At 47.8% G+C, this 17028-nt stretch overlaps 1 protein-coding gene across 1 annotated transcript in view; it reads left to right on the top strand.

Moving 5' to 3' along the window:
• Window positions 1-1032: 1032 nt before the first annotated feature.
• BLK (BLK proto-oncogene, Src family tyrosine kinase) overlaps window positions 1033-17028 on the top strand; it is a 72494-nt gene continuing 56498 nt past the window's right edge. The window contains exon 1 of the mRNA XM_002818802.4: window positions 1033-1208. The gene's annotated coding sequence lies outside the window, so the exon portion shown is untranslated. The remainder of the gene's footprint in view (window positions 1209-17028) is intronic.

Raw genomic sequence — 17028 nt, 5'->3', positions numbered from 1 at the left:
CTGCAACTCATAGCTCAGTATTATCTTAGTCCAATCCAAGGAAATGAACTCCTTGAGAAAGCTGACATTCTGGACTGTGGAGTAGAAGCTGCCCTGTCTGCCTCCCACACCCGCTCTCAAGGATCTAAGACTATGAAGGGAGAAGAGAGAGCCCACCGAGTGGCTTCCTCTTATAAGCCAACATCAAGACACTAGTGGAAAGGAGCCAGCTGACCAGTGGCTCACTGTGTCTGGCTGGACCAGCAGGACTCTGAGGTCATCACAGAAGCCTTCTTGGTCCCATTGGTCCTTTGACTGCTGTGTACAGGATGCCACCCACCACTCCAGACACCACTCACCACTCTAGATGTTGGGATCCTTCTCCTGTTACCTCCATTATTCTTGTTCTCTACTCCTCTGAGTTTTCATAGCCAAGTAAATTTCCACCATCAAAGAGCCTCTGAGATCCAAGTCAACTGGCGAGGGTACTATAAAACACATAGGATATTAGCTTTTACCAAGCACCGGTTCTATGCCCACCATTCATACCTACCATTTAATGTTGATAGTATCCTGTGAGCTAGCTATTATTAGCATCATTTAAAGACAAAACAAAACCAGCGAGGCTGAAAGAATGGCTGCCCTGGTGCACACAGATGGCACGTGGCAGAGCCCAAGCCCTCTCCATGAGTTCTGCAGCCTTTGTCCACATGGCAGGGCAAATTACCTTGTAGAGTCAGCGTGGAGGTTTGCTAACTCTGCCGGACTTGGTGCAGGAAAAATACCAGCCGTGCTGTTAAACCAAAACCCCATGAGAAAACTTTCTGGTGACAGAGGGGCATTGTGACCCACGTTGCCCAGGGCCAGGGAAAGGGTAGCTGCTCATGGTCCTTCCTCACGAGTTTTCCTGGAGCAGAGGGACACCCCCAAGCCCAGGGAGCCCACAAGAGCTTCAGAAGGGCTTGGCTGGAGGGCGGGGCCCCTGTTGCACTTGCTCACTGGGGACTGGGGAGGCTCTGATCACAGACCGGGGGTGCTGCCACCTCTGTCTGCTGCCGGCAGGAAGCCACAAGCCATGAAAACTGATTGAGATGAGAAGAATTCATCTGGGACTGGCTTTTGCTTTAGGATGGTGTTGGAAGTTGCTCATTGTCGCTAGAAGCCTGCTCCACTGTAAGGGTGGCAGGATCTGAAGAGCTATGGTGAAACACCACTGAAGCATTGCCAAGGTGAGGCCCTGCATCTTCCGGGTTCTTTATCGTCTCCCTTTAAATTGTGCAAATGGTGCTCTAAGGCCTGTAGTGGGGCAAGCAGGCAAGAACATTGCTGTGGGTGCCACAGACGGAGGAAGAGGCATGAATAGGATCACTGCCTCAGCTATGAATAGATTTCTCCATGGTTTGTGCATTTCCAGTTTTGAGAATTTTTAATTTATAAAAGTTCACCCATCCAGGGTAGATTCTGCTTTTTGGAAAAGGCAGTGAATGTGCCACAGAGGAGAGAAGGGACGTGGGATATAGAGAGGGGGTTGAGCGGGCACACACAGGCCACTGCTGCGCTCCCGGCGAGTTACTCGGCCTCTTGATAGGAGGTGATATTGACTGCGCAGAGCTGACGGAGGTTAGTGGTCACAAACGGGGAGCGTCTGGCTCAAGGCAAATGACTGGTTGTTGCTTTCGTTTTATTTTGTTTGTTTCTGAATGAAGTTGTTTCATTTTTTCAGGCATTTGGGAATGGGGTAACTGAATAGATGTAATGATGATCTTGGTTAAGAGACCTATTTCGCCGGGAAACACCAACTGTGAAAAGGAAAGCATAGTTGATCACATATTTTGAAAGGATTTGTTTAAATTGTAAGGTTTTGACAACGTTTCCATTTAACTGGTAATGTGGGTGGATGAAGTTCACCCTTATCTACCCACATGACCAAGAAACTAAGGAATTGTGTGTTTGCAGTAACAGAGAAGAAATTGCTGTGATATGTGCACATCCTCCTCCCTTGGGAGAGTGAGACTTAATTCCCCTCACCTTGAGTGAGGCTTGGACTAAGAGTATGGAAAGGGAGAAATAGTAGCTCCGTAGTGGAGAAACCTGCAGATGCCAGCTTCACCAAGGGACCAAACTTAGCATCACCGGGAATAAGCTGGGCTGCTATTGTGAACTGCCACGACAGTGCAGTTCTTCCCGCCAACTCATAACTCCAGTCAAATCATGAGAAAACATCAGACAAATCCAAACTGGGGAAGATTCCACAACATATTTCACCTTCAAAAATGTCAAGGTCATGAAAAACAAAGAAAGACAGGCAAAGTGTCACAGATCAGAGGAGACATGATGGTCAGGACACCCAAACCCAGAATTCGCATCCTGCATTGGATCCTAAAGCAACACCACAAAGGTCATTAGTGGAAAAATAGGTGAAATCTAAACAAGGCCTGGGGTCTCGCTAATATTATGGTAACAATTACTCCTTAGTTCTGGCAAATGTACCATGGTTACGTAAGGTGTTCACATTAGAAGAAGCTGGTGAAAGAAATATGGAAATTCTCTGTACTATCCTTGTAATTTTTCTCCAAATCTAAAATTATTGCAAAATAAAGAGTTAAAAAAAATTAGACTCATTCTTCCCCAGAGCAGAAGTAGCCAAATCCTGAGCATTCTTGGGAAAACTGGCATTCATGGCCTGGCAGTCACACCTTCTCTTTGAACATTCTGGAATATAGCAGGCATTTTGCATATTTGACCATCCATCATTCTCTCTCCCAACCCCTACCTTATTCCAGAATAGCTCTGTATTTGCCTCTCTTCATAGTATTTCTCATGGATGATTATGTTGTTGTTGTTGTTTTCCAATGGGTTTTGTGGGGGTTGTTTTTCGTTTATGTTTTTTGTTTTTCAGATATGGGGTCTTCCTCTGTCGCTCAGGCTGGAGTGCAGTGGCAAGAGATCATAGCTCACTGCAGCACTGACCTCCTGGGCTCAAGCGATCCTCCCACCTCAGCCTCCTGAGTAGCTGGGACCACAGGTACGCCACTGTGCCTGGCTAATTTTTTAATCTTATTTTTTGAAGAGATGGGGTCTTGCTTTTTTGCCTAGGCTGGCCTCCAACCCCTGGCTTCAAGCCATCCTCCCACTTTGGCCTCCCGCAGTGCTGGGATTGCAGGCACGAGTCACTGTGACTGGCCCAGCACGCATTTTTGAACCTTTGCTCCGTGGCAGGGGCTGCAGGACTGAATACACCCTCATCTGCCCAGCCAAGCTCACTGCACTGGTGCAGGCTTCTGGCACCCCAAGCACAGGCCCAGCTACCCAGACCTGACTCCTCTCCAGGAAGGAAGCAGAAAGCCAGGAATGGAGGGAGTGAGGACCCAGGCCCCTGGGGGAGTACAGCATTACAGCCAGGAATCTGCTGTCCTCTGGGCTCAACCAGCCTCACAGAATCTGGTCGGCCAAGTGGCTGTGAGCTGGGCTGGACAGCCCTTCCTCGAGAGTAAACTGTGGCCTCTAGGATGTAGAGAGGGGACTCAAAGGGCCAGCTCCTGTTTGAGTGAGGATTCTGACCTTGTGAGCCCACCTGCAGCCTGGGGTCTGCCGCCTTGGGGACTGGCCACTGGTGGCCAGCATCCTGGCTTGCAGGGTTCACGTGTGTAGAGAGGTAACAGCAAGACAGAGAAACCTGGCCCCTCTTGCAGGCCCAGCAGAGCAGGTGAGCCCTGCTCAAAGATGATGCTGCGCCTGATTAGAGAAAAGCTTCCAAAGCAGGTGAGGAGGAAGAAAAAAATGATGAAGCTGCAGGAAGACAGCACGTAGATGGAAATCTCAACACACTGAGATGGAGATCAATCACAAAACTCTTACAGGAAAATCACAGCTAAAAGGTGGTGATTACATGTGGGCCTGAAGTGCTTTCCTGTCACATCTGCTACCCCACTGCCAGCCTGCTGCTACCCCACAGCAGCCCTCACATTTGTGGAATGTTCCCTGGCATGCTCCTGCTTGCCTGAATCCCTTCCCCACCTTCCCACCTAGGCAACTTTCATTTGCTCTGATGTCCAGGGCAGGTGCGAATGTCTCCTCCCAGTCACAGTGCCCAAGCCCATTTGTGAGTCCCCAGCAACCACCAGCACACACCCAGGGTTCTGGTTTGCAGGCCTGCCAGTTTCTCTGGACCAAAGCTCCTGAGGACAAGGACAGGCCCTACATGTGCCTCCAGGTCCCAGCACCCAGCACAGTGCCTGGCCCACCAGGGGTATCTGGTAAAGTGGTTCTTGAGTTAAAGACACAAGGGCAAAACCTTGAATGAAAATCCAGGTTAAGACATGAGGATGAAAGCTTGAAAGAGGAAAAGCAAAGATAATTGAATGATCATCCCTAACCGTGGTGCACCCCAGTGCCATCAGCATGCTGGGGTTTTGACAGGACCCTTGGAAGAAACAGAAGAGGCATCTGAGGCCTCTGGCACATTCCACTTCCTGCAAGACAGTGTGGTATAGAGGAAAGCATTGGGGCTTCCTGCCAGCCAGGTCGGTCTGGCTCTGCACCTGCCAGCTGGGAGTGTGAAGTGGGAGCAGTTGCACCCACCCCCAAGCACAGACATGAGAACTGAACAGAACCACGGAATAGGGGTCCAGAGCCTAAGATATAGACGAGGCTCCTCCTTGTCCACTGTGGGGCTTGTGCAACCCCTTCATCAAAGCGCTGGTGCTTCCCACATTGTATTCAAGGAAGTTTTCTCACGTTCCTTCTCATCACCACTCGCTGCTGGCGTTTTTGCACACTTTGGTACCTAGGATGCTGAACCTGGACCAGTGGGAGGCAAACAAGACACACCTGGGATGCAAAATGTAAGGAGGCTCCCATGCTCAGGTCGTTCAAGTGCAGGAAAGGTTTGTGTATGTGTGAAACGCACAATGCCATGTGGTGTCTATAAGGGCATTTGAGGTTCTGTGCTTAACGAATGAAGTGGGTTCTGAGCATTGAGTCCGTGGACTCCTATGGGTTTCCTGGTGCTCTCAGCTCCCTGAACTTGTAAGCAAGTTTTGTGTAGGTGGGTACTTACAGTTTTTATCAGATTCCCAAAGGGGTCTGTGAACCCCAAAATATTTGGAATCACCCAAATATCTAGGAAGGATACTTTAAGTTTCTCTCTCAGTGTGTTGTGGATAGAGGAAGTGGAAAGGACTCGGACATAGAAGGCAGAAAAAGCAGCCACATCTGAGCGGTCCCGTCCTACAGTGTAGTGGTTAGATGGCTGGCCTTGTCAACCATAGGGCTCTGGTGCAAGGTTCAGCCCTGGCAATGTGAGCAAGTCACTGTGTGCCTTCCTGAGATGACAATAGTTTGACCCCACTGTATACGAGCAGCCTTATCTATCTCAGGTAGGTTAATTATACCCTCTCAGTCTTATTTCTTCATTCACTGATAATAGCACATCACAGGATTATCAGAATTAAATTACAAAGCCCTAATTTTTAGGTGAGTTGAAGCTGAGGAACACACAACATTTCTTACAGGGTGCACTCAATTCTCAATGTCAGAACCACCAGGGGGTCCTTGTACTTCAAAAAGACACATCTTACATGACAACTTCTTTGATTTACTTTTATGCCCGATATTCATTTTGAAATCTCAAAAAGGAGAGCATGGTGGTGTTGTTTCTCAAAAGAGAAAGTAATTTTAATAAAATTGAGAGCCATGAACCTAGACACAGTCATGGGGCATATAACAAGATTTCGGTCAATGACAGACTGCATATATGATGGTGGTCTCATAAGATGAAGACACTGTATTTTGCCTGTACCTGTTCTATGTTTAGAGACACAAATACTCACCACTGTGTTACTATTGCCTACAGTATTTAGTACAGTCACAGGCTGTATAGACGTGTAGCGTAGAAGCAACCGGCTATGCCACAGAGCCTAGGTGTGGAGTAGGCTCTACCATCTAAGTTTTGTATACGATGTTCGCGCAACAACAAAATCACCTAATGACGCATTTTTCAGAACAGATCCCCGTAGTTAAGCAATGCGTAACTGTATTTTGGGAACTTCCCCTGTATCCAGATAGTCAGTCCAAGAGCTGTGTGTTTGGATCTCACAGTGCTTGAGAGGCTGAGAGAATCTGATTTCCTGAGTCAGATGTGGGCATTCTTTCTTGGCATGGGTACATTGCCGTGGCTTGTGCTGAAAGCTGCATAAGAAACGGAGGTTGGAAACTCATGGTGGCATTTATTGCTGAGATGATGCTAAGCTGTTCGCATTCCACCTGGGACCTCCATAGAAGAAGCCTGGAGAGGATGATTCTCAGACTCCAGATCCAGGAAATCCATGCCTCTCTGGAGCAATGGATGTCTTACAGACACTGTGACTCTTCAAACTGATTATTTTCTTCTCTGTGCTTTGGACTCCAGGACACTTAGAACCCAATTTGCATCTAACCACTAGCAGTTTGGTAACAGCATGTCACAGTCTGTATTTCCGTGCACCAGCTTTATACACAATTTTTTTTTCCTGCCCTAAATTACCCTTTGGTCTAATTTCTTTGTCTGTTTTTCTATCCTGTTGTATTGTATGTATTTTTATAAGCGGTCTCAAATCTTTTCTGGAAACACCAGGAAATGATGTTTCCAGGAAATGATGTTTGGAAACAAACAAATACAAGCAGGACAGCATCTCTGAAAGAGCCTGATATACAGTGAGGGTGCTCACTAAGGATTAGTTCCCTATCTGTGCACAAAACAGAAAAATTCACTGAGGGAGCCAACCTGCACTCAAATGTCCAGCTGTGAGTCTGTTACAGTTATAGAAAGAGCTTATTTCTACACATATTCCACCTTAGATTGATTTGGGGGGTTTTTGTTTTTGTTGTTGTTGTTTGAGACAAGGTCTCACTCTGTTGCCCAGGCTGGAGTGCAGTGGTTTGATCTTGGCTCACTGCATCCTCCGCCTCCTGGGTTCAAGCGATTCTCCCAACTAACCCTCCCGAGTAGCTAGGACTACGGGTGTGCACCACCAGGCCCAGCTAATTTTTGTATTTTTTTGATAGAGACAGGGTTTCATCATGTTGGCCAGGCTGGTCTCAAACTCTGGACCTCAAGTGACCTGCCTGCCTTGGCCTCCCAAAGTGTTGGGATTACAGGCATGAGCCACTGCACCTGGCCTGTTTTTTTGTTTTGTTTTATTTTGTTTTTGTTTGTTTGAAATAGGGTCTTGCTCTGTCTCCCAGGCTGGAGTGCACTGGTGCAATCATGGCTCTCTGCAGCCTCCACTTCCCCAGCTCAGGCAATCCTCCCACCTCAGCCTCTCAAGTAGTTGGGACCACAGGTGTGCACCTCCACGCCTGGCTAATTTTTGTTTTTTGTAGAGATGGGTTTTCACCGTCTTGGCTAGGCTGGTCTCAAACTCCTGAGCTCAAGCAATCCGCCTGCCTCAACCTCCCAAGTGCTGGGATTACAGGCATGAGTCACCATGCCTGGCTCTACCTTTTATTGTTAAAGGTTATATAAAATTATTTCATTTTAAGATTCTTTATTCCTGCCATTTCTGTGGTGCAATTGGATTTTTACATAAAGTTAAATAATACTCTTTATTTTGGCTGGGTGTGGAGGCTCACACCTGTAATCCCAGCACTTCGGGAGCCCAAGGTGGAAGGATTGCTTGAGGTCAGGGGTTCAAGACCAGCCTGGCCAACATGGTGAAACCCCGTCTCTACCAAAAATATAAAAATTAGCTGGGCATGGTGGCAGGCGCCTGTAATCCTAGCTACTCAGAAGGCTGAGGCAGGAGAATTGCTTGAACCCAGCCAGGACATCTCAGCAGTGAGCTGAGATTGCACCACTGCACTCCAGCGTGGGCGACAGAGTGAAAAAAATAAAAAATTAAATGATACTTTTAATTTTATTATTTTATTTGAATAAATAAAAGGATACCTTTTAAAGTATTACACACGAAAATAGGCTCAAAAGTCATAGTCCATTTTCTTGATTTTATTTGGTGCTTTATAGGAAAGGTTAAACTCTCCTTTTTTTTTTTTTTTAACACATTAGCATGGAAAGGAATCATTTCGACTTTGTGGTGTCTGTCTGTCTATCTGATGGGATCCCCGGCACCTGCCGGCACACTGGGGGAAATGTGAGGTCAAGATAGGCATCTTGTAGATGAAGAGCATGGCATGCTGGTAAACGTTTAACAACCAGCTTTCTGAGAAACAAATGTATTGTATACATACATAAGTTTATAGTAACATGTACTGATATAAAGGATGCATAGCACTTAATTTACAAATAATAACAAAATACGCAATAGTCCCTATCCTAAATACCGCATAGGCGATTGAGTCTCATAGAAAGCTTTCGTGATTTTGCACTGTCGTATCCGTAGCCAAGCAATGGTTGCAGCGGATGAGCAAGTGTGGTGTTGGCACAAACACTGAAATGTTCATTCATGTTAAGGAGCAGATCAAAGTGAAACAACAAAGACGTGGGGCAGGCTGCAGCCTTAGTGCCATGAGCAGCTTCTTTGCTGCATTGGATAATAGTTTTTCAATATTCAAAAAAATTTCCTCAATGTTTTGTGCTACTCACAGTGTTCTAGCTACAGACAAGATGCTCTTTTAAGTATAGAAAATCCATGAAACAAATCAATGCTGACCTGTAGCATTTTCCTGTTCCTGTTGTGTAAATACTCCCACCAGGACCAATTTCAAGTTGCCAACATGACTTGCGTGAACATGGGTTTGAGATGCGCAGTAGCACAGCACGATAGAGTACTTCTGCCTTACAGACACAGTCAATTACAGAACCTCAAAGCATAGCTATTATTAAGATGTAGTAAAAATAATTAGGGAGTGATGAGGTTTAAGTATTTATAACCTTTGTTTTAATAGAATTCATTTAGTTATATCTTGTATAATTTAACATTAATTTTTTTTATCATTTTAATGTCTTTTTTTGTCTTTTTCTTTCTTTCCTTTTTTTTTTCTTTGAGAAGGAGTCTTACTCTGTTGTCCAGGCTGGAGTGCAGTGGCACGATCTTGGCTCACTGCAACCTCCGCCTCCCGGGTTCAAGGGATTCTCCTGCCTCAGCCTCCCAAGTAGCTGGGATTACAGGCACCTGCAACTATGCCTGGCTAATTTTTGTATTTCTAGTAGAGTTGGCCAGGCTGATCTTGAACTCCTGACCTCAAGTGCTCTGCCTGCTTCGGCCTCCCAAACTGCTGGGATTACAGACATGAGCCACCACGCCCGGCCCATGTAGTTTTTATACCTTAATCTTGCATAATGATTTGAATAATTCAGCTCACAAAATTCACGAGAATTTAACAATAGGCTCTTGCATACCGGCACAAGCTGGCCCCCAGTGTGTCACTGACAGGGAGGCCGAGTGTCTTGAGGCCACACTGCAGATCAGGGTCCTGCCTGCAGCCGAGTGGGGACAAGTGGAGAATAACTTGCCTCCTGGGCTCTCCTGAGTCCCGAGCCTGACAGCAGAGGTGCGGGCGGGTGACCCTGCTTTGTGCTCAGTGGCAGGGAAAGGGGAGTGGGCCTGTGGGCCTGGATGGAGAACCTGTCCCCATGGCTGTCATGTCCCTACACCAGCTGCTGCCAGCCTCTGTGGGGCTCACAAGTCCCCACTTGTAAAACGGCTGCTGTTTTCCACAACTGTGGGATACAAGGATGTCCTTTTGGGTGCCTTCTCATCCCCACTCTCTGCTGGCCGCTTTGCACACATTGATACCTGGGATGCTGAGCCGGGACCAGGGGGAGGTAAAGACACACCTGGGGTGCAAAACTGAAGGAGGCCCTGATGCTTGAGGTTGTTCAAGTGCAGAGAATGTTTGTGTATGTGTGAAGCACACAACCACATGTAGCGTCTAAAAGGACATTTGATGTTCTGCACTTAATAGATTAAGGTGGTTCTGATCTTCTAGGCCCTGGGCTTCTGATGAGTCTCCTGGTAGCCTGTCAGCTCCTGATCTTGGATGCGAGCTTGTATGTAGGTGGGCACTCTTCTGAAAAGTGTGTTTATAGCTTTTGTCTGGCTTCTTCAGATCAGAAAGATCTGCGGGTGCTGGCACAGGAGGGACTGACGACTGGTAACTCCCAAAGGGAGAGGTGCAGCTTTGTCACCTGCCCCTGTGTCAGGTGGGATGTGGGATGCTCTATTTTTTCTTTTCTTTTTTTTTTTTTCTCTCTCTTTTTATGTTTGTTTTTTTTTCTTTTTATTATTATTATTATTATTATCATTATTATACTTTAGGCTCTATGGTACATGTGTGCAACGTGCAGGTAAGTTACATATGTATACATGTGCCATGCTGGTGCGCTGCACCCACCAACTCGTCATCTAGCATTAGGTATATCTCCCAATGCTATCCCTCCCCCCTTCCCCCACCCCACAACAGTCCCCGAAGTGTGATGTTCCCCTTCCTGTGTCCATGTGTTCTCATTGTTCTGTTCCCACCTATGAGTGAGAATATGCGGTGTTTGGTTTTCTGTTCTTGCGATAGTTTACTGAGAATGATGATTTCCAATTTCATCCATGTCCCTACAAAGGACATGAACTCATCATTTTTTATGGCTGCATAGTATTCCATGGTGTATATGTGCCACATTTTCTTAATCCAGTCTATCATTGTTGGACATTTGGGTTGGTTCCAAGTCTTTGCTATTGTGAATAATGCTGCAATAAACATATGTGTGCATGTGTCTTTATAGCAGCATGATTTATAGTCCTTTGGGTATATACCCAGTAATGGGATGGCTGGGTCAAATGGAATTTCTAGTTCTAGATCCCTGAGGAATCGCCACACTGACTTCCACAAGGGTTGAACTAGTTTACAGTCCCACCAACAGTGTAAAAGTGTTCCTATTTCTCCACATCCTCTCCAGCACCTGTTGTTTCCTGACTTTTTAATGATTGCCATTCTAACTGGTGTGAGATGGTATCTCATTGTGGTTTTGATTTGCATTTCTCTGATGGCCAGTGATGGTGAGCATTTTTTCGTGTGTTTTTTGGCTGCATAAATGTCTTCTTTTGAGAAGTGTCTGTTCATGTCCTTCGCCCACTTTTTGATGGGGTTGTTTGTTTTTTTCTTGTAAATTTGTTTGAGTTCATTGTAGATTCTGGATATTAGCCCTTTGTCAGATGAGTAGGTTGCGAAAATTTTCTCCCATTTTGTAGGTTGCCTGTTCACTCTGATGGTAGTTTCCTTTGCTGTGCAGAAGCTCTTTAGTTTAATTAGATCCCATTTGTCAATTTTGGCTTTTGTTGCCATTGCTTTTGGTGTTTTAGACATGAAGTCCTTGCCCATGCCTATGTCCTGAATGGTAACGCCTAGGTTTTCTTCTAGGGTTTTTATGGGTTTAGGTCTAACATTTAAGTCTTTAATCCATCTTGAATTGATTTTTGTATAAGGTGTAAGGAAGGGATCCAGTTTCAGCTTTCTACATATGGCTAGCCAGTTTTCCCAGCACCATTTATTAAATAGGGAATCCTTTCCCCATTCCCTATTTAATGTGCCATCCTGTGCCCAAGCCTCATGGAACGTGACCCTTTTCAGAGAGGCCTTTGCCGCCAGGTCAGTGTGAGCATGTGGCTGGGTGATTTCCTGCCGTGGACCAGGGATCTGTGTGCTGTCTGAAGTAAGAAAGGGTGCTTTTCCTTGGCAACGTCTGAGGGCTGAGACTGGCAAGGAGACACCTGCTCTCTTGGTCACCAGACTGGAGGTTCCTATGTGCAGGTGTAGAGGATGGAATGGGTCACTCTGCCCTCTTTCCTGCCAGGGCCTCACCTCTGCTGAGGCTGCTGGCTGCCCTGGGCTCGCAGTGAAAGGGGCCGGCTCCCACCCTCCCCTGCTGGTCAAGGGCATCTTCCCAGGCTCCAGCACCCCACGTTGCCACCAAGACAAGTGTCCTGTGGGAACTAGCAAGTGGGAATCAAAACTACCCCCAGAGAGGTTCCTGGCCGGGAGATGAAGGGATCTACCCTGGGGCTAAAGTCTCCCCAGCCTTTCTTGGAGCTTAGGTCCTGGCTTTAGAAAGATCTCATTCACAGCCAGGCACAGTGGCACACACCTGTAATCTCAGTACTTTGGGAGGCCAAGGCAAGCGGATCGTTTGAGGTCAGGAGTTTCAGACCGGCCTGGCCAACACGGCGAAACTCCGTCTCTACTAAAAATGCAAAAATTAGCTGGGTGTGGTGGTGCGTGACTGTAATCCCAGCTACTCGGGAGGCTGAGGTAGGAGAATTGCTTGAACCCAAGGAGGCAGAGATTGCAGTGAGCTGAGATTGTGCCATTGCACTCCAGTTTAAGCAACAGAGCGAGATTCCATCTCAAAAAAAAGAAAGAAAGAAAGAAAGAAGATCCCATTCACCTGCACAACAGCCACACTCCTTTGTAGCCAAGGAAAGGGTTTCAAACCTTTCTCTACAAGGCCCCTTGAAGAGGGATAGCACGGATTGCAGTGGGGGCCACAGGCCATGCATTCATTGCAGTCACTCGGAATGTCTCCACACTATTCATCTTGGCAGCACAGAACCTTCTGTTTTCGAATGAGGTTCCCCTAATTGTTGCCTGCCATAAAGCCACCCTCTCATGATGGAGCTCCATCCTTCTCCCTCCCTCCTCCTATTTATTTTTGGACTGTCAAAATGGCCTCTCTGTGGCCATTTTGACTGCCTGCATGTAAGAAAATTGGCGTCTTGATGTTCTGTCTTCCTTTTGTTGACTGAAGATCTGCTGACATATGACTGAGGAAGAAGGCATAAATCTGAAGGGAGAGAAGTAGGTGTCTTCAGGAGCTGGTTATCCGTATGTAGTGCCATCACAGGGACGTGCGTTTAAGATCTTTTATCAATCTTCATAGCTAAATACTTTTAGTTAATTGCAGGTGGGAGGGGCTGCTAGCTCAGGCTCCATGGAGCACGTGCTCAAAAAATGTCTCCAGTATGGTGACTTGCTGTTTGAGGACAGTCTAAGTGACTGAGGAGTGTACCCCCTGTCCCCAGCCCTGAGATTAGGCCTGATAAGGGTGCTTGCATATTTAGTGTTGGGCACCCTGGTGCTCTCCAGCATGTGGTGTTTGGCCCACGTGGACTTTGTTTCAAGGATTTTACAACAAGAAACACCAAAGTGAGGACATCTCTGTGGCCATGTCTCAGGCAAGGGGGTAGTTGATACAGAGCATATGCACACACAGACAAGCACGCATGCACAGAGACACGTACGGACACATACATGCACACAGACACACAGATACAGACACACACGCATAAGAATACACACAGACACCCACACATATACACACATGCACAGACATGTAGAAATACCTAGACACAGAGGAACACACAAAGATACACAGGCACACATACAGGTACATCTACACGCTTGTCAAAAACAACAGCAAAACCACCTATCATAACAAATACTATTGCAGCAAAAGTGAGCAAATAAAATCTGTGCCATAAAGTTTCCCAAACCTCATCTATTTTGTAGAAATCTAGTCACTGGAGTACCATCCTTCACAAAGTTCTTTCTATTCTTTCTACTGTACAAAGTTTTCTGTTGTCAAATAGCAAGAAATTTCTGTTTTCTACTTGGAATGGGCCTGGAGAAGGGAGACAGCACCTGCTCCCTCCACCCCTTGTCCCTGAGCCCAGCATGGTGACCTGCCAAGCCAGAAGGTGACCTGGACACTCACATCTCAATGCAGGGCCAACCGTAGCCTCTGGCCGGTATCCCTGAGTGACGGCAAAGTTGCAATAACACCTGTTCTCTCCTTTCTCAAATTTGCTCCCAAGCTCCATTGCTTTCGTTCAGGCCCACCCCTTCTAGACTGGGCAGTTCCGCATCCTTGGAGCTCATTTCTCTGTCTTCAGAATCTGATGCTCCAATTCATCCCATGTGTGGCTGGCAAGGTGTTTTTAAAATTCAAATGTGGCCCTATCACCCCCCAGGGTAAAGCTACCATAAACTCCTCTATGTTTGAGAACAAGGGCCAAGTCTCCCATTGAGGCCTCCAGAGTGGACAGTCTGGGTCTCCTTTCTTCTCCAAGCACGCTGGGCCCATCTGTCCTGTCCCTGAGGACTCCCAGGCACACATGACACTTCAGAGCTTTTGCCAATTCCACTCCCTGCCTGAAATGCCCATCTCCTTCAGAGAGCTTCTATGTATCCTTGGAAGTCCAGTCCTAATGTCCCTGCCTCCGATAAGACCTCTCCCCATCTTCCTCTCGCCCTGCCCCTGTCCCCACCAGGCATGACGAATCTCTTCCCACAGTGGGCCCAACAGGGAGGCAGATGGTAGAACAGGTTTTGGGCCAGGTGCACGTGGCTTTTCATCCTGGTTCCCCACCGCACACCTGGAGAGCTGAGTGCTTTTCCTGAGGTCACGCAGAAGGTGACCAGCCTGGCTCCAGAGCTGTCTCTTTGCCACATCATGGGGTATCTTTAAGGTGACCTTGAATGTGCTTGAAGCTGTTTTATGTCCTGTTTGCAGACCTAGGGGAGGACAATGCCAGGGCTTTTTGCCTTCCCAAGGTCACAGCCTGAAGACACTCAGGAAGATGTATTTGGCTCATATATCATTTTTTAGAAAAAAAGAAAACAACAGAATGTGCTGAATCCTTGCAATTGTTGGCAATGTCACTAGTTTCATGGAAGGTGGAAGGGTGGGTTAAGCTTCTTATGAGGGCGTTCCTGGCCTCTGGAGGGGTGTGGGTGGGCTCAGGTGAATGACTGACAGACTGGATTTACGTATGTTGAGTGTGAATCTCAGTCCACAGCTTGGTGTGCAAAAATAGAAAATCTATCTGGTAATATCTACGTCTCTGTTGGGGAGAGGAAACTGACCTCTCAATTCAGGGTCTTCTCCCCTTTCTCCAGGGTGGGGTCTAAGTTCTGGGAGCCTCATGAGTCTCAGGAATTCTGGGGTGGCCTATTTGTTCTTTGTCATCAGTCCGTGCAGGGGGCTGCTAGGATGTCATGTCAGCCTCTGGCCCTGGCCGAGCCCCCTCTCAGAGATTCCGGGCCACGTCCCAGGTTGAGGGATGCATCCTCCCACTCTGGGGCCCCCCAGGGGGACTCTCAGGGAGGCCACTTGAGCCCCGGTTGCCCAAACTGACTCAACAAGATCTCTCAGTCAGTCACATCTGCATCATGGGCTGAAAGCAGGAAAGTTCTTTTGTCTCTCTTTCTGCTTTCCTGTGACAATGGGTGCAGAACCATCGTGAATGGATTCAGGTGCGGGTAGAGAAAATAATAAATAGGAGGAAGAACAATCTCAGAAAAGCAGGTAGCCTGTCCCATCTGCTGACAGAGCAGTGTGTAAGCATCACTGAGCTTGTGACATTGATGTTTTTCCCAACATGCAGTATAAATGTACACTGTGATTTTACAAAGCCAGGAGCCAAGTAACAACGCCCCTGGCAGAAGAAGAGTGAAGTGGGGAAGGAAACTGAGGCAGGCTAGGGAGGATGGACAGCTTGACAACTCGTTAGAATTGGAAGGACGATGGACTGGGATTGTAAAAGAATAAGGCAGAATGTCCTACCTTCCTACCTTGGCAAACCCTGCCCCTGGGAATGGTCCTGGATTTGCAGTGGCCCCGGCCTGGACCACCATGTAGGTGTCACTAATGGATCCTGCCAGGGGACGGTCCTGTCATGGCCCCCAAGAAAGGCAGGGATGGCCACCCCAACTGCAGGGGAAGACACCACCCACCCTGCAGGGCTTTTGGGAGCTTTTAAAAGAAGGCAAGTCAATGCTTTAAAAGAACTTTGAAGAGACAGGAGCTTAGTGGACCCAGTGGAGATAAAAGGTCCAGGTAAGGAGTGGCCAAGCACTTGGAATTTAGGAGATGCCAATCAGAAAGTCCCAGTGGACCAGCTTGGAGGTTTGGGGGTTACTGGGTCCATGTCAACATACAGCTCAGTGGGTGCCAAAGATCAGCCAGGCCTAGGGTGCAGATGACAGTGAGACAGGATGGTGACCTGGATTAGGACTGGAGGGGGAACCTGAGGCCAGGAGAGCAGGGAAGAGATTGCTAAAGACAGTCAGCCCATGGCAAGCTAGTTTTCTCCCCGAGCCAGCATTTCTACACCTGAGCACTGGCCTTGCTGTCTGGCTGGGTGACTTCCTCTCTCTGGGCTTAAAGGCCCAGCATTGCTAATCGAGGGTAGAGTCAATGGCCTTCCAGTGCGCCCTTTGGTGGCTCTGTGTGGCACATCAGGCACACTGGTCAAGTAGGGGGTCATCACCAGGCCTTGGGTGCTTCTCAAACCTAAAGTCATGTGGTTCTCACAACAGCCCGTGATGTCATCAGGAACCTGCCCAGTGGCCCAGGGCTGGGAAGGACCAGAGCCAAAGTGCAGGCTCAGGACTGTTTGACCCCAAAGCCAGTGCTCTGAACCCTCCATCTGTCTTCATTAACCACCGCCTCTGCCACTACTGTAAGGCAAAAGAAGTGTGTCACGGCGCAAAGGCTAAGCACATGCTGGGAAATCACCCGTGGCTTGCAGACACACGCACAGCTACTCTGGGGAGATCAAGAGCCAAGAACGGGTGAGCTCAAGCTGTGTTCACACAGGGCGCGTGCTAGGTGACTGCAGGCCTCGGAAAACCTGGGATCCAGAACAGCTCTCCTCTGCTAGGAGGCTCTGGCACAAGTTTGCCTGAAAACATGGCCCTATGGTGAAGCCATCATGTGTGGGACCTTCCTTGGCCCCCTCTTGGTGAGCCACATTCCTGTCCACTCAGTAGCTCCAGCCCCCACCCGTGGCTTTTCACTTCTTCCTTGCTTTCTGCTTCTGTCCACCCTATACCAGAAGGTCCTTCATGTCAGTCCTCTCCCACATTCCCTCTGCCTTCGGGTCTCCTGGAATTGGAACTGTCACTAGTCAATCATTACTTACAGGGATATGCAGAAAGCCAGACACCGTGCTGGGCCTCAGGGGGGCAGAAATAAGACAGCCACTGTAGTGTCAGCTGTGTGCACCCATCTCTCCTTCTGACCCAAATGCAACTGTGATGGAGGCCGGTCCTGCCCTTTGG

This window comes from Pongo abelii, chromosome 7, assembly GCF_028885655.2.
Source record: "Pongo abelii isolate AG06213 chromosome 7, NHGRI_mPonAbe1-v2.0_pri, whole genome shotgun sequence".
In the NCBI taxonomy this organism is placed as follows: domain Eukaryota; kingdom Metazoa; phylum Chordata; class Mammalia; order Primates; family Hominidae; genus Pongo; species Pongo abelii.
The sequence above is the reverse complement of the archived record's forward strand: the minus strand, read 5'-3'. Positions and strand labels throughout refer to the sequence as shown.